At 41.7% G+C, this 18,058-nt stretch overlaps 2 long non-coding RNA genes and 1 other non-coding gene across 6 annotated transcripts in view; 2 read left to right on the forward strand and 1 right to left on the reverse strand.

Moving 5' to 3' along the window:
- LOC135097828 (uncharacterized) lies at positions 1-13,408 on the forward strand. The gene is made up of 4 exons (XR_010266178.1): positions 1-516; positions 2,983-3,120; positions 3,955-4,160; positions 12,289-13,408. It is a non-coding gene; the product is annotated as an uncharacterized LOC135097828 (long non-coding RNA).
- LOC135097829 (uncharacterized) overlaps positions 8,345-18,058 on the reverse strand; it is a 20,835-nt gene continuing 11,121 nt past the window's right edge. The window contains exons 5-7 of one of the 4 annotated variants that reach the window (XR_010266182.1): positions 13,707-13,813; positions 12,282-13,327; positions 8,345-8,524 (exon numbers count right to left, since the gene is read on the reverse strand). This is a non-coding gene — a long non-coding RNA (uncharacterized LOC135097829). Of the gene's footprint in view, positions 8,525-11,541; positions 11,904-12,281; positions 13,328-13,706; positions 13,814-18,058 lie in introns of those variants that run through there. The other 3 variants (XR_010266179.1, XR_010266181.1, XR_010266180.1) reach the window with 3 other exon arrangements.
- On the forward strand, positions 11,562-11,634 carry Trnar-ucu (transfer RNA arginine (anticodon UCU)). The gene has a single exon. It is a non-coding gene; the product is annotated as a tRNA-Arg (tRNA).

The following is an 18,058-nucleotide window of genomic DNA, read 5'->3' on the forward strand; positions in this document are numbered from 1 at the left end:
CTCTCTCTCTCTCTCTCTCTCTCTCTCTCTCTCTCTCTCTCTCTCTCTCTCTCTAATATTGAGGTTCATCTCTTGTCCATAACAAAAGGGCATTTCTGTCTGGTTCCTCAGGTTGGTTGACTAACCCTAAAGCTGCAGGGGTTTTCACACATTTCTCCATTTCATATGTCACTACTCCTATGTGGAAAGATGTGTGTTATTTAGGAAGCTCTCTTCTATCCGAGTTTCTTTTAATCTTTATCATCATGTGTCAAGTCATCCAGTTCTGGCACTATCTTAGTGGTTGTTCTTTGTATTCTTTCAAATCTCTACATGAAACATCACTGAATTAATTAAGCTTAGCAGAAATTATGTGATGTGCCCTACTGATGCTGGTGTGAAGGTGAGGTGTTTGTAGTGAGCCGTGTGATGCCTTCCCCAGTGCTGAATATGGAGAGGGCAGCCAGACCACGTACAGGCGACGCCACACACTGGAGTTTTTTGAAGTGGAGTGCGACCACTCTTCCATCAAGCAAGGTTAGTGTATGGAACAGCCTGTACAGTGTGGATGGACGAATGGATATTGGGATGCATGTACAGGTGGGGTATACTGTATGTTCATGTGTGGTTCAAATTCACAAATAGTTTTAAATTGATAGATGCTCTCACACACTGGTTGGTCTACAGCAGTGGTTCCCAAACTTTTGCAGGCTGGCGCCCCCTTGGCTCCCCGGTGAATTCCTAGCGTACCCCCCCCCCACACACACAGACACATATGGAAACAAACACCTCTTTCTTGATATTTGGTATGCTGCAATTTGAAAAGAGAAAGGTTAAACACAAATGTGTATTTCACAAATAAAACCCAATTTAGTAAACCAATTTATTTTTTAGCAGTTTTAACTGTTTCAGCAACATGGAATGGTAAATAAACATTCCACCAGTAACCTTCATTGTCTCACACTTAATATTAATGGGATGGATGTGCTTGGTGCAGGGACATAAGCTTCTCAACATCAGGCTAGAACTCACTAAGAAGTCATAGATCCCCGCGGTCAGTAATTTTCAGTCGGTTTCTTTGCTTGGAAAGAAGCAAGGCGACTGCATTGAAGCCCCGTTCTACTAAATATGATGTTGGGAAGGCAATAAAGTACATCTTGACCTTGTTCCACAGCACTTGATAGCAGTCACAGATTTTTTTTTGTAACCAAAAATCTTCGGACTGCCGCCCCCCTACCGCCCCCTTCTTCCTCACCGCCCCATCTTTCCACCGCCCCCAGGGGGGCGGTACCGCCCACTTTGGGAACCACTGGTCTACAGTATGTACAAAATATTGTCAGCTGCAAGACCTTTTTTGGCCATTTCCTTACAGTTAGGGGTTGGCACCATGTACAAGTTTCTGTCCCTTGCATCTTCCTCAGTGCCTCCCGTCCTTTGTAGCTCTGCCACGTTTCCATACCTCCATTTCACTGTCTTTCCCTCCATCTTCTTCCCTTGACTGTCTTTTCTCAAGCTCTTTCAATCAGGTCCTGGTCTTCTCTTCTTACTGTATGTTCATGCATGCTTCAAATTCACAGCATGATAGCCACAAGCATGGTAACACTAGTGGTGACTGATGCTCTCACTCCCTGATTGGTGGACAGTAATTGCAAGATATTGTTAACTGCAAGACCACAGGTGAATGAAAACAATTCAGATGAAGAGAACAAAACCATTATAGAGAAACTAGGAATGGACTGGCTTCTTCCTTCTTACACCTTTCCCAAGACATGAAGGAGACAGATCAGCAAGTTCCATGAGTGTCTGTGGCTTTGAATTATTTCATTCCTCCCTGATACCTGTCTGCAGTTTTGTGGTGTCCAGGCTGCCCTCCTCTACCTGTGCCTCTCAGTGATGGACCAGGTACTTGCAGTGGGGTTAAAGATCAGGGGAATGGGGTGGCCAGTCCTCTTATTTATGAGTCCAGCAGGCAGTTGTGATTTTTTGGTGCACATTTCAAATGGCCCAAGGAACAAGTCATGCAAAAACTCTAAATCATTGTTTTGATTTTTTTTTTTTTTTATTTCTAGTTGAAAACACTGAATTTCCTACACCATAATTAACTAAAGGAATCATTCCTTGTCCATGGCACACATGTTTACCATGACTACAGGACACAGACACAGTGGTCCAAGACACTTGTTGCCAGCTTGTCATACCCATTGTAGTTATTTCTTGGCTGGTGTACCAAAGCTTTTGATGTGTACAGGTAGTGAGGGATTTTTTGGGAGAATGGCATCTGTGAAAGTGAGGGAGGGATGTTGTGTAGGCAGCGGTGGGCCACTCTGGTAGACACGTGTGTGTGGGTGTTTTGTTCTCACAGTCCTCCTGCTGTTATTTGAGGATGGGTATCCTCTCAATGTTTCATAACATTTAGTATGCATCCTGATGCCTTGTGCCCTCACTCTGGCCTCTTCTTGTGTTAGTGTCCCCTCCCCAACACTTTGTCAGCCACTTCTGCACACATCTCCTAACACCTGTAATCCTTGCTGTTCCCTCCACTGCAGTCTGTCTTGTGTAAAGTCACAGTACTCCAGTGTGTCCTTCAGTTAATTCTTTTCTGCCATCCATTGCAAAGATAATGTAATCCATACCAGTGCACATCTGTTTAAATTATTGGAAAGAAATGAGATGATGCTTTTCAAAATGCTTTATCTGTAATTGAGAGATGAGTGTTGGTCAGTGGTTCTGGTGGATGGTCTCAACTTTGAGTGAGTTGCTGGATGCATGACACTGCTCTCAACAGTCACCAGGCTGCCACTGAGCAAACTTTTACAATTCTGTCATGAAGCATCAAACATTATTTTGGCACTTGCCATTTGTATTCCTGTATTGTTTTGATTGCAACTCCTAATTTTGTGATTTTGCCTGTGTTAAGCAGTTTTTTCTCTCTTCTTTCCATTTGCATAAAGATCATATATGAATTCTAAAACATGAAAAATAACAATAATACTCATAATGCAGTGGGAAGTGGACTGGCGCTGGTCCCTGTGTTGCACCGTCACCCAGACCAGCTGTCACCTGGCAGTACAGGCAGTGCCACGTAGTGTGTCACTCAGCCTGTTATGTACTGCCCTTGGCACAGTGTGTGATATCAGACTGGTGAGTATGGGTCTTGTCACTATTCAGTGCTGATACTGTGAGTCACCCCTCTCTCTGTGGTCATGGGTTTGCTGTGGGTAGTTCACTAAGTAGTGGCAGGGATGTGGAAACACTTGGTGACTACAGCTTATCTCCTATGTTTACTAAATGTGCAATATGACACTCCCATACAAGATCGCTATGGAACGTGTCACTTATGCTGCAGCCACTAAGAAACTGTTGCTCTGCACCACCCAAGCACACTGACTGTGGCAAGGTTAAAACTTGACAAAATGATAACTGTATTATTCCCAAACACTTATTGAAGCCACCACCGTCTGGCCTGTTTACTGACCTGTGTAGTCATTGTGTGGCCAGGACAGGCTGGCTGAAATGCTGCTGCAGTGTGATGGCATGCATCCCCCACAGGAGCAGTGGAGCTCTCCCACCACCATATGCAAAAAAAGGATTAAAATACATAAATATTTTACACTCCATTGACTTGGCAGGAGGTACATTAGATTTAAGCATTCAATGCTGTTCAGGTTAGAATCCCCAGCAAAAGTTGCTTTATCTCTACCAAAGACTATTAGATAATGTAGAATACATGATTATTGTAAGTTGTATATTCAGAAACATTATAGTCAAGTAAGGGCTTCAGTAGAAATATGTAAGTTTAGCTACACTTTTCAAAACAAGACAGGCAATGAACTGACCAGTGACAGCGTCGGTCAGTGGCCGTGTTACCATGTTCTTGTTTCCTCAGCTGGCAAAACTATTATTACAGACTTAGTGAAGCAGTGTCACATGATAGTCCCCTGCCAGGTAACCTACATTATTGCTTCCCTCCTACAGCAGGAGTGGAGCCTCTGGAGCAGCTGATGGCTGACCTGGAGCTGGAGAAGATGGTTCAGGATGCCAGCAAGACAGCTCTTTGACACTTCCAGTAGTGGTAGAAGCCTCCCATCACCACCCTCACTCCTCTGCCACTGCTGACCACAACACTGAGGCTGTATTCTTCAGGACCTGATTGTTGCTTGGACTTGAGGCTTCCCTGCTTGGTAACACTGTTCTTAAACACTGTGGGCTTTCACTGCAACAATCTCCAAGGTTTACAGAGATGAGATTTACAGAGGTTTACAGAGTCAGGTTCCCCCTGGATATTTTTATCACTAGTGGAAAATCCTTTTTTAAAGTATCATTAGAATCTTGAAAGTCCAATAACTTCTACTTCATCCAGTTAAGTGTTATTAAGATACAACACCAAAGTGTTTGAGAATACAGAGCCACAGTTGGCTTAATGCTTTGATCTGTGGCTGAGTGTATGAACTGGTGTCCTGAGTTCTGCATCAGGCTGTTGGTACTTCACAGGGAGGTGGCAGCTACTGGGTGATGAAGGTTGAGGCTTCCAACTGTGCATACTCGTACACCCCTCAGCTTCATGCAGGGAGGTGCACTATGGTGTTCTTGTCAAGCTTGCTAACACAAGTTGCTGTTGTTGTGTCCACACTTGCCTCATACAAGTAATAAGTGATTCTCAATGAGTGTTGTGTTGTGGTGGTGCAAGATGCTGCTGAGGCTGGAGTTTTGTCCCATTGTGTTGTTGGTTGGTTAACTTCCAAGGTGGAGCACATTCTGGCTCTCTTCCCTTTTGCAGAGATCAGCATTCTCGGAGTCTTCAGTGTTCACCACCAGCTTTGGCTTTCCTCTCCCTTCACTGACCATCCTGGCAAACTGGCCTTTAATTAACTTTGATATCCTCCACGACCAAGAGCAATCTGTGCAACACCCTACTTGTATTCCTGACCATCTTGGAGATATGCCCAACATTCTTGACCTTTACCTAACCTCTGATCCTCATGCTGTCACCTTATTTTCTCCATTGGGCTCCTCTGATCACAATCTCATATCTGTATCTTGTCCTGTCACTCCACTCCCTACTCAGGATCCCCCTAAGTGAAGGTGGCTCTGGCATTTTGCCTCTGATAATCAGAGGGAGCTGAGGAGGTATTACCATCTCGGTGTGCTGAGCGCATAACAGAGGTGATAGTGTCTGGCATGGAAGTGTAGATTCCTCACTCTTTTTCTTGACCTAAACCTTCCAAACCTTGGTTCAACACAGCTTGTTCTCGTGCTATACATGATAGAGAGGTGGCCCACAAAAGGTACTTGAGCCTTCCATCACCAGAATCTCATGCACTTTATATTTCTGCCCAGAACCATGCCAACTCTGTTCTCCAAAAATCTAAATCTTTAAAGATTTAGCTCCCTTCATGATTTCTTGCATCTAGCCAAAAAACGTCTCTAATAACTTTGCTTCTTCATCTTTCCCTCCTTTATTTAAACCTGATGGCATCACTGCCATCTCATCTATTTCTAAAGCTGACTATTTGCTCAAACCTTTGCTAAAAACTCTACCTTGGATGATTCAGGCCTTGTTCCTCCCTCTCCTCCACCCTCTGATTACTTCATACTACTTATTAAAATCCTTCACAGTGATATTCTCCATGCCCTCACTGGCCTAAACTCTTGGAAGGCTTATGGACCTGATGGGGTCCTTACTTTTGTTCTTCAAAACTGTACCTCCATGTTTGCACCTTGCCTAGTCAAAGTCTTTCAGCTCTGTCTATCAATATCTACCTTTTCTTCTTGCTGGAAGTTTGCTTACATTCAGCCTATTCCTAAAAAGGGTGACCATTCTAATCCCTCAAACTACCATTCTATTGCTTTAATTTCCTGCTTATCTAAAGTTTTTTAATCTGTCCTCAACAGGAAGATTCTTAAACATCTATCACTTCACAACCTTCTATCTGATCGCCAGTATGGGTTCCGTCAAGGCTGCTCTACTGGTGACCTCCCTTTCCTTACTGAATCTTGGTCATCCTCTTTTAAAAATTTTGGTGAAACTCTTGCTGTTGCCTTAGACATATCAAAAGCTTTTGATTGAATCTGGCACAAAGCTTTGATTTCCAAACTACCTTCCTACGGCTTCTATCCTCTGTAACTTCATCCCAGGTTTCTTTTCTGACCGTTCTATTGCTGCTGTGGTAGAGGGTCACTGTTGTTCTAAATCTATTAACAGTGGTATTCCTCACGGTTCTGTCCTGTCACCCAAAACTTCTTGTCCTATCCACTCCTAAGCTGATGATACCACCCTGCACTTTTGCACATCTTTTCATAGACATCCAACCCTTCAGGAAGTAAATAGTTCACACTGGGAAGCTAGAGACCATCTGACTTCTGATTTTTCTAAAATTTCTGATTGAGGCAGAGCAAACTGGTATTGTTCAATGCCTTAAAAACTCAATTCCTCCATCTGTCAACTCAACACAGCCTTCCAGACAACTATCTTCTCTTCTTCAATGACACTCAGCTGTCCCCCCCTTCTACTTCAGTGACACTCAACTGTCCCCCCTTCTACACTGAACATCCCCAGTCTATCCTTTACTTATAATCTAAACTGGAAACTTCACATCTCATCTCTAGCTAGAACAGCTTCTATGAATTTAGCCATTCTGAGACATCTCTGCCAGTTTTTCTCACCCCCCAGCTACTAACTCTGTACTGGGCCTTTATCCGTCTATGTATGTAGGTTCCACTCATACCACTATTTTAGACAGGGTGGAATCAAAAGCTTTTTGTGTTATCAGCTCCTCTCCTCTTACTGACTGTGTTCAGCCTTTTTTTCATCACCACAATGTTGCATCTCTTGCCATCTTTTACTGCTGTTTTCATGCTGTTCTTCTGATCTTGCTAACTGCATGCCTCCCCTCCTCCTGCAGCCTTGCAGCACAAGACTTTCTTCTTTCTTTCATCCTTATTCTGTCCATCTCTCTAATGCAAGAATTAACCAGTATTCTCAATCATTCATCCTCTTCTCTGGTAAACTCGAACTCCCTGCCTGCTTCTGTATTTCCTTCTTCTTGTGACTTCAACTCTTTCAAGCAGGAGGTTTTAAGACACTTATCCTTCAGTTTTTGATGATTCTCTTGACATCTCTTTCAGGACTGGCCCCTTAGTGGGATCTTTTTTCCTCTTGTTTCCCTTGGCCAGTGACCCTTAAAAAAAAGTCATGTGTACAGTCCTTGCCTCACATCTCTTCTTGTAGTCTATTCTAGGAGTTATGAAGCAGTTGTAGCAAGTCTTAGCTATGAAATATGTCATAGCCAGGTCTTAAATCCACATGGGATGGTAAGACTGAGTCCACCCTGTCTTAGCAGCTTATGACAGATGCTCCTGCTGCCAAGATGGTCACTCACAACAACTCCAGCTCAGGAATTATTTACCCAGATAGGTTATATTGTATGAACTTATGACACAGAACTCATCAAAAGATACCATGTAGATCATGCAGGTATTCTCTTTGTCACCGATCTAGTAAGAGAAGCCTTGTAGAGTGACACAGAAAGGAGCAACCCACTTGCCTCTGAAATGAAGGTGACCATATAACACTTAGATATCTTTCTGCTGGGAAGATACAGTTGTGCAGCAGTGATGGCCTTGGGGATTGTTGACAGAGCCAGCCTTGCCACCAAACCACTTGAAAACTGTGTTTACATTGAGGCACTCCTATGGGATCATGTTTACCACATTTCACACGTTTCAAAGACTGAATTACATTGAGGCACTCCTACGGGATCATGTTTTACCACATTTCACACGTCTCAAAGACTGAATTACTATTTTACCCACTATTCAGTGTCTCTTCTTCCAGTACATAAAAACACAGGAAATATTTATAGAAGCTGTTAATTAGCAGTACTAAATGGCAGGTTTTGCTTCATCTTATAGTATTTGAAATGAAGTAGCACTACACATAGCAGACGGTGATGATTGACGGTGTGTCAAGTTACAGGTCTTGCTATCCTGCTGTGTCCTTTTTCCTCATTTGCTCCTTGGACCTTTCCACTATACCCAAGGTGGTGTCAAGACACACTTTTGGAATCAGTATTTTAAATACCTGAGAGATGTATTCCTCAAAAAATAAGCCAAAGTAGCCTTCTGCTGCAGTTTTGCTGGGCAGCTGAAGTAACAGCATACAAATGAGGGTTAAACAAATTGTCCACTAATAATGTACTACACAAATAAGGCATTTAATTACCATATTAATCAACTGTAATACAAACCATTCAAAAGTATGGCTCATATGCTAAATGTACATACAATGTTCATAGGTATGCACTGAAGAACAAAATTGAATACATGTTAACATGAATGAGTGGCAACAGTTATTCACCTATGGGTGATGTCATCTGTAAGATGGATGACTTCAAACACTGATGTCCACTGCTAAAACTTCACATGATGCACCCACAGCAACAATGAATCCAGAGGCCCCAGCAACACCAGCAGATGAGGGCTGGATGACTCTAACACTACTGCTGGTGGGTGGATGGCTGTGGTCCTCACAGAGAGCCAGACTCTCCTGGAAAGAGGGAAAAAAAGAAATACAGGGAGGGCTGCTTTTTTTTTTTTCTTAATGTAGGAGGGACACCAAGGAAAAAAAAAAAAAAACACTGAGATGCCAATCCCTGAGCAAGGTCCGAAGCAGTAGTCAAAAGTTGAAGCACAGGCATGTTGAAACCTCCCCTCTTGAAGGAATTCAAGTCACAGGAAGGTGGAAATACAGAAGCAGGCAGGGAGTTCCAGATTTTACCAGAGAAAGTGATGAATGATTGAGAATACTGGTTAACTCCTGCATTAGAGAGGTGGACAGAATAGGAGAGAGAGAAAAGAAAGTTTTGTGCAGTGAGGCCATAGGAGGAGTGGAAGGCATGCAGTTGGCAAGATCAGAAAAGCAGTTAGCATGAAAATAGTGGTAGAAGACAGCTAGAGATGTAACACTGTGGAGTTGAGAAAAGAGGCTGAAGACAGTCAGTTAGAGGAGAGGAGTTGATGAGATGAAAAGCTTTTGATTCCACCCTGTCTGGAAAAGCAGTATGAGTGGAACCACCCTAGTCATGTGAAGCATACTCCATACATGGATGGATAAGGTCCCAGTACAGAGTTAGCAGCTGGAAGGGTGAGAAAACTAGTGATGTCTCAGAACACCTAACTTCATAGCTGTTTTAGCTAGAGATGAGATGTGAAGTTTTCAGTTTAGATTGTAAGTAAAAGACAGGATGTTCAATGTAGAAAAGAGGGACAGTTGAGTGCCACTGAAGAAGAGGGGATACTTGTCTGGAAGGTTGTGTTAAGTTGATAAATGGAGGAATTAAGTTTTTGAGGTACTGAACAATACCAAGTTTGTTCTGCCCCAATCAGAAATTTTAGAGAGATTAGAAGTCAGGCATTCTGTGGCTTCCCTGTGTGAACTGAAGGGTTGGACATCTAGAGACATGGAAAAGTGCAGGGTGGTATCATCAGCTTCGGAGTGGATAGGACAAGAAGTTTGGTTTAGAAGATTATAGATGAATAATAGGAAGAGAGTGAGTGACAGGACAGAACGTTGAGGAACACCATTACTAATAGATTTAGAAGAACAATGACTGCCTACCACAGTAGCAATAGAACGGTCAGAAAGGAAACTTGAGATGAAGTTACAGAGAGAAGGATAGAAGCCATAGGAGGGTACTTTGGAAATCAAAGCTTTGTGCCAGACTCTATCAAAAGCTTTTGATATGTCCAAGGCAACAGCAAAAGTTTCACCAAAATCTCTAAAAGAGGATGACCAAGACTCAGTAAGGAAAGCCAAAGTATCACCAGTATAGCAGCCTTGACAGAACCCATACTGGTAATCAGATAGAAGGTTGTGAAGTGATAGATGTTTAAGAATCTTCCTGTTGAGGATAGATTAAAAAAACTTAAAATAGGCAGGAAATTAAAGCAATAGGATGGTAGTTTGAGGGATTAGAACACTCACCCTTCTTAGGAATTTTTTAGGAATGTAGGCAAACTTCCAACAAGAAGGAAAGGTAGATGTTGACAGATGTAGATGTTGACAGACAGAGTTGAAAAAGTTTGACTAAACAAGAGCAAGCACAGAGGTGCAGTTTCAGAGAATAATAGGAGGGACTCGTATAAGGTCCATAAGCCTTCTGAGGGTTTATGCCAGCGAAGGCATGAAGTAGTCAGAGGGTGGAAGAGAGGAAGGAACAAGGCCTACGGTAGTGTTTTTAACAAAGGTCTGAGCAAAGAGTTCAGCTTTAGAGATGGATGTGATAGTAGTGCCATCTGGCTGAAACAAAGGAGGGAAAAAAAAGAAAAGTTATTGGAGATATCTTTGACTAGATGTGAGAAGTCACAAGGGGAGTTAGATCTTGAAAGACTGACACTTTCTATCAATGAAGAAGTTTTTGGCTAGTCAGAGAATACACTTGGCATGGTTTTTAGCAGAAATATAAAGCACACGAGATTCTGGTGATGGAAGGCTCGAGTAATTTTTTGTGGGCCACCTCTCTATCATGTATTGCACAAGAACAAGCGGTGTTAAACCAAGGTTTGGAAGGTTTAGGTCGAGAAAAACAGTGAGGAACGTACGCCTCCATGCCAGACACTATCACCTCTGTTATGCAATCAACACACAGACACGGGTCTCTGACAAGGAAGCAGTGGTCATTCCAAGGAAAATCAACAAAATACCTCCTCAGGTCCCCCAACTAGCCGAGACAAAATGCTAGAGGCACCTCCACTTATGGGGATCCTGAGGAGGGACTGGAGCGATAGGACAAGATACAGATATGAGATTGTGATCGGAGGAGCCCAACAGAGAAGAAAGGGTGACAGCATAAGCAGAAGGATTAGAGTAGAGGTCAGGAAAAGGTCAAGAATGTTGGGTGTATCTCCAAGATGGTAAGGAACACAAGTAGGGTGTTGTACCAATTGCTCTAGGTTGTGGAGGATAGCAAAGTTGAAGGCTAGTTCACCAGGATGGTCAGTGAAGGGAGAGGAAAGTCAAAGCTGGTGATTAATATTGAAGTCTCCAAGAATGGAGATCTCTGCAAAAGGGAAGAGAGACAGAATGTGCTCCACTATGGAAATTAAGTAGTCAAAAAATTTCTTATAGTCAGAGGAGTTAGGTGAGAGGTATACAGCACAGATAAATTTAGAGAGTGACTGTAGTCATAGCCAGATGGTGGAAAACTCAGAAGATTCAAGAGCGTGGGGCACGAAAGCAGGTTAAGTCATTGCACACATAGACACAACATTCAACTTTGGACTGAATATGGAGACAGAAAGTTGGAGGGAACAGAAAATGGGTTACTGTCAGTTGCCTCAGACACCTGTGTTTCAGTGAGGAAAAGATGACGAGGTTTAGTAGAGGAGAGGTGGTATTCTACTGATCAAAAATTAGATCCAGGACCACAAATGTTACACAAGTTAATGAAGAAAAGATTATATATATATATATATATATATATATATATATATATATATATATATATATATATATATATATATATATATATATATATATATATATATATATATATATATATATATATATATATATATATATAACAGTCCCCATGGCGCAGTGGATAGCGCGCTGGACTTCTAATCCAGAGGCCGCGGGTTCGAATCCCGCTGGGGATGAAACATTTGGTCGGTCTTGGAGAGGCGCCTCCTGTAGGCTTCCTCGTCCTTGACCTGACCCCGGGGCTCTTCACGGGTCACGGTGATTTTGGGAGCCGCCGTGGTACAGTGGAACCGCGTGCGCTTTGGGGGCCAAGTGGTCATCAGGCGCACGGGTTCAAATCCTGGCTACGGTCCGAGGGTAGGAAGGGCATCCACTCAGGGTAACGGTTCCCAAATGCCAAATCCAAAAGTCCTTCATCAGGAGGCACCGTCTCAGCCCTAACAGACTAGGGAAAACTAGACGTAAAAAAAAATATATATATATATATATATATATATATATATATATATATATATATATATATATATATATATATATATATATATATATATATATATATATATATATATATATATATATATATATATATATATATATAATCAATTTATTCATGTTTATGTCTGTTACATAGTTGTGCTGGGTTAATAATTATTCATGTGTGCAGATATCTAAACTCAGGAATCTGAGTGGTTGCCCTGCTGGCCCCATGAAAGCTGGTGCTTTACCAAATTTGGTTGTTGTGACATTTACACTACTGTACTTTAAGTTAAGAATGGTAGTAATTTTCAAAATGTAATTTTTTTTTTTTTTGTTCTTTACTTACTTGTCAGGGACTGGCAGTTCTGCAAACAGCTGTTAGTGACAGTGTCCGCAGGACAACAGTGTAGGTGGTGTCCTCTGGAGGTCCTTCACCTGCATGGAACTAAGTCCACCTGTTGTAATACTTGAATGCGTAAGTGCTCATCTTGAAGATTTTAATTACTGCAGTGGTCACCATCTCAGACCTGACTGCCACAGGTACTTACTGTACACACTGCTATCTATAATCCAGTGCTTAGCAGTTTCTTAGTTATGGTTATCAACTATCTGGATAAATTTTACACAGCAACATTAAATTACAACATGTACACAACAGCAAACTTTGGAGGGGTTTTAAGCATTGCTACCATCAGTCCGACCTAGCTAACCAACCTAACAACCTACCCTAACCTAACTCTTCCTCAACAATGTAGAACATATATTTAACCTCAACAATGAAGAACATGTTTAAAATGATTTTCTTTTTTCTAGAAGTTTGGATCCCAAAGGGTGAGCAGAAAGAAAATTTTTATCTCCCATTATGCAACAAAGTCATTTAGGGAATTTGGTCATATTACTTAAAGCAGTGTCCAAAACATTAGTTAACTAAATTCCATATGCAATTTACAGTTTGGTCAAGATAAAATAATAAGCAAATATGCTAATGGGCTAATTTTTACTCCCACCAGTTTTCTAATGTGGATGAAACTATTTATTTCTCGTATTTTTTGGCCTGTTTTGAATCAATATGGTTCTTGTTTTTATGGAAATCATTAGCCATTATTTTTTACTCCCTGGAATACTATGATGATTGGTGGCTGTGGGCACATAACAGTTTATAAACAATGTCTCATGGCATTCTTGGTGATAACACAAAGCCTTCCTGTGATTGGCTGCCTTGCGTGTTACATTGAATCAGTGACATATCGCCTCCGGCAGCCAATGAGCACTCTCAGATGCATCCTGATGCATCCTCTCCTCTGGGCAGCAATGACTGCTGCCACTGCTGCTGCTTGATCAAGGAGTGAGGATCCACACTTCCAGATTCTAACAATGCAACACCAGACATCTCTGTAAAGGATTGACATTGATGATTGACAAATTTAAAACCTTTTGAGTGAATGAAATGCAATAAAACTCAAGTGAAGACGTGATCATCTTTATATTTGACCTTATAACTCTCCTTAACAAATGTTCCTTTGTCAAAATCTTAAATTACTGAAAGACATGTGATGGGAATATAGAAAAATGGGTATGTAAAATATTCAGGAAGTAAAAAAACATGAAAGCACAAGGTCTTCCCATTGAATTTATCTGAGTATGTTATGTTAACTTATGAAGTAATGTGCCTCCAGCCTGCCATTACCATTAACTTATGAAACTAATGTGCCACCAGCCTGCCATTATCATTACCTCAATATCTTGTCTAACTTTACCTATATTAACTTACACAAGTCTATTTGCCTTGGATTTTCAAGCTTGGAATCTGGAACAACATTTCCTCCTATCCTCCAGACTGTGCTGGTGATGCGCACTGGTGGCGGTGGTGGTGGTGTGCTGTGAGGGAAGAGAATGGTTTTAGACCAGTAATATATGGGAGAAAAACATGGGCACTAAACAGATGAGAGGATACTGGAAAGAAGAGGACAATGTTGATGTGGATAATGGGGCTAAAGTGAAAAGGACGGCAGGAGTGGACTGCATTATGGAAGTGGTAAGGGGAAAAAAAAAAAAAAAAATGGTTTGGATAGTAAGATTAGATCAGGGATCGATTAGAAAATGGAGAATACCAGTTGAGGGAAATGATCAAGAGAAATACTGAGATGAAGGGATAGAATTGCAAAGGGCAGAAATCACACGAAAATGCAAGGAACAAAATCACTGGAGGAGACTCGTACACGATGCCAACCCCTCACTCAGGAATACGGGCCAAAGGAAAAGAAATCAACACAACTATCCACACCAGCGAAGAGAATTATAACAGGGCTTTCAGAACACTCAAACTTCTTGCAGAGAACAATGATCGGCGGTTTTGAAATTAGAGAGAAAAAATATCCTATTGTGAGAACAGAATTTTAGTTGCTCTTAAAACACTCCCATTTTTTTTTTTTTTTTTTACATGCAAGATAATGAAACAGTAGTTTTGTAAAACGTCAGCGGGAATTGCACTACAAGGAGCGAAATTTGACCGAGACTGGCAAGAGTAACAGCCATCACAAGCCTGCCTGACGGCGCCTCGCTCATGCAGCCGCCTCAACCATTGAGATAGGAAGGTTGGAGTGGCCCTGAGCCGCGCGGGCAGTACTGGCAGGAGGAAGCCACCGCTCTCCCCCGTCCGCCATATTGATGTGGGAGCTGTCACTTACCAAGCATTTTTCTTGTACCCCTTTTTACACTGTTTACACTCATTTATAATATGCTCATTTATAATATGTCAAATGAAACTACTGTGTTACTGCTACCCATATATTGTATGCCAACATGTCCTTATAACTAGATATTATAGATTATATACATAATCACATTCCACTAAATAATACTAATTTGTTCATCGTGGTTCTACTTTTGACCCCTTTACGGGAAATCAGTCTTGCAGTAAACTGTCTGGCTGCATATCTGTACCTGACCTGCAGATAGGTCTCGGCTACAGCCTTGATTAGTAACAGGAGATGATTAGTGACAGGCTCACTGTCTAACATGTGTTGTGCCAGGCTGGAGAAGACAATCCTCTCCTGGAACTCAGACAGTACAAGTGTTACAATGTTGTGCCAAGCATGTGTTGACAGCTTTGCATATGGTTGGTCACTACACAGTAACACTTTCTCTCTGAATTTCCTTTCACACACAAGGCAAATGGCAACAACATCTCTGGATGGAAAAGAGAGGTGGCCTTTATTTTTAACTGAGATTAATCCGTGAGTCGCATCCGGATGATGGCTAAATAGAGCATTACAACACGACTCACAATTTAAAAATCTCTTAAGCTTTAAACTGACAAACCCGGCTATATAGCTAACGATTTTGTCAGAGTAAGGAGAAAGAACACAGGCAGAAGCTAAGCTTTTGCTGCCCACCTCAGATTCCTTGTTTTCATCAGTTACAACAGCCTCTAGAACTCTGCTTTTATGAAGGGAATGGTTGATGACACTGCTAGAAGGTACACTTGCATTAGGAGCCTCTAAATAGTGACTCGAGGCGGTGAGGATCGGGACAGACTCTAAAGGCATACAATTCCCACGACTTACTTCTTGTATTTCAGAGTGTGTCAACACCCTCTTGTAGGCAGCTAAGAACTGCCGAGCAGATGGATTGTTATTGAACCCTCCCTTACTTCTTATCATGCTGAAAAACAATTCAATATGGTCCTGACTCATCTTATAAGTTAAAAGATATTCTAAGACTGGTTTTGGAGAAGTAAGCAACATTTCATTAATCTTTTCAATACTTCCTATCTCAAACTATTTTCACTTACTAGGTTTTTTTGTTTCAATGCACTGATCACAGAACACAATTCGGCATTTTTTTTCTTGAGTCGTCTTGTTTTCTGATGCAACAGTTTAATTTTTTTTCTAGACTTCACGAGTTGTGTTTCTGTTTCTCCCAGCTTCCTCTTTAGCTGGGCTTTGGTTGGTGACTCACCTGAGTTTGTTTGCACAGGATTTTCCGGCACAGCTAAAGTAGAATGTCCACTATCTTGCGCTTCTTGTGAGGCAGGATCACAGAGAGGGCGAGATTTGGGAGGTTTCCTTTTGCTTGTTTTTTTCTGTAAGTGTGAAGGGAAAGCCTCAAATATGCTGGGAACAACACCATCTCGCAGCCTCACGTAACACAAGGACGTCCTGTCGAAATCATCAGGTCTAAAGTGCTTGGAGCAGAGCCGTGCCTGTTTGCCTGGGGTGTAGTTGTCTCTTCGTATAGCTGCAAGCCATTCCTTTCTTCTGCTCGGGTCCTTTGGTAGCCTGTAAACATGTTCCTAACACTGCGATCAAATAATTAAAGCGCCTATTTCCTGTGCGTCAGTCTTCATTATGAAAATCATGCACACTTCCTAGAACATCATATATATATAAATGAATATATAAATAACTTACTGGTGAAATGTAATGGATGGATCAGATTTTTTGTTCGCTTGTTCATTGCACCCAAATGCAACACAGGTAGTCGGCATTTCACACCACGCACGGAGCAACACTCCTGTCTTTACTCTCTCTATACGAGAGCTCTACTGAATTATTGACTGAGAGAGTATGTGTAGGTCGACTTGGGTCAAGACCTGACACTCCTTAATAAGCACCCTGACACAGGCTTAACTCGAGCTAACCTGACTCATCATAGCCCAACCCATACGGACCTGACTCTCCTTAGTAACTATGGGACCTCATCCCAACCCCAACATAAAAGAGGGGTCATACATACATTCCAACATAGCGAAATACTTCCATGACGTGTTTCATCTCTGCCCTGCAGTTGCTGCCTATCCTACGACAATATGGCCGCCTGACAGTTGGGTGGCTTCACCCAGGACGCCTCAAGGCCACTCCAACCTTCCTATCTCAATGGCCTCAACACCCAACACACTGGTGGTGGCGGTGGTGGAGGTGGGGTGAGATCAGAGGTGGGAGTGTTATCTGTTCAAAAGGTGATGCAGCAGTAATAGATATATAATAGTAATAGTAGATATGTAGTGATAGTAGATATAATAATAGACATGTTGTAGTAGGTATACGAATGTAATAGAACTACTAGTAATAGTGACAGTAATAGTATTCAGTAGTAGCAGTAGTAGTGATGATGGAGATGAGGGAATAAGGTACTAGTAACTGGGGGAAAGTCTTATTTTTCGTACAGCTGGGGAAGTGGACGAATAATGGTGAGAATAAAGGGAGAACATTGAGAGGAGAAAAAGAGGGCAAAAGAAGACGGGAATCCTACACCTGTAATATCGCAACAATATTCAGGCCAAGGGGACTATTTAGGATACACATTGAACGATCACTGCAGTCCAGAAAACATCCTTTAAAAATAAACAGGAGAGAGAGAGAGAGAGAGAGAGAGAGAGAGAGAGAGAGAGAGAGAGAGAGAGAGAGAGAGAGAGAGAGAGAGAGAGAGAGAGAGAGAGAGAGAGAATGGTAGTAAATTGAAAGGAGGAACGGATAATGGAGATGAGGAAATAAAAGAAAAGTTGACTCGAGGAAGGTAAATATTGATCTAAAAATGTAAAGTTGGGTGAAGAAATGGAGGGAATGGGAAAGACAGAAGGGATGAGCGAGTACTGTGGGACAGTCGTGTGTAAACACTGCGAGATGGAGAACTGTAAAGGAAATGGAGGTGGGAAAGTTTAATAACCAAGAGCACTTACACAAGCACGAGACAGAGAGAAATGGAGAACGAGGGTCACTGGATCGCTCGAAAGAAAAGGTTTTAAGGAACAAAGGAAAATAATCAGTTTGCGTTATCTAACAAAACCTTAAAAAAAAAGGTTCAAATTATGGATGTCTTGAACTATCTGCAGTAATAAAAAAAAATAAATAAACGAAAATCCTACTAACCTATATTTCGGCCTTTCAAAATAAGCAGACTGCTTGTTAAGACCAGCTCTCCAGTTGTGAACACTATTAAGAATCCCAAAAAAATTCATGACAACCCTGTTAAGGATTCCTTGTTATAGCTATCGACTCTTGTAAGGACAACTGAAAAACCCAATAGTCACCATTACAGCATCTCAAAGGTACAAAGACTTTAAAATTACCACTACGATACGGGACAACATTTGAAAACATTAAAACCTTAATAACTTCCACT

The sequence above is a fragment of the Scylla paramamosain genome, unplaced genomic scaffold (genome assembly GCF_035594125.1).
Source record: "Scylla paramamosain isolate STU-SP2022 unplaced genomic scaffold, ASM3559412v1 Contig33, whole genome shotgun sequence".
Lineage (NCBI taxonomy): Eukaryota > Metazoa > Arthropoda > Malacostraca > Decapoda > Portunidae > Scylla > Scylla paramamosain.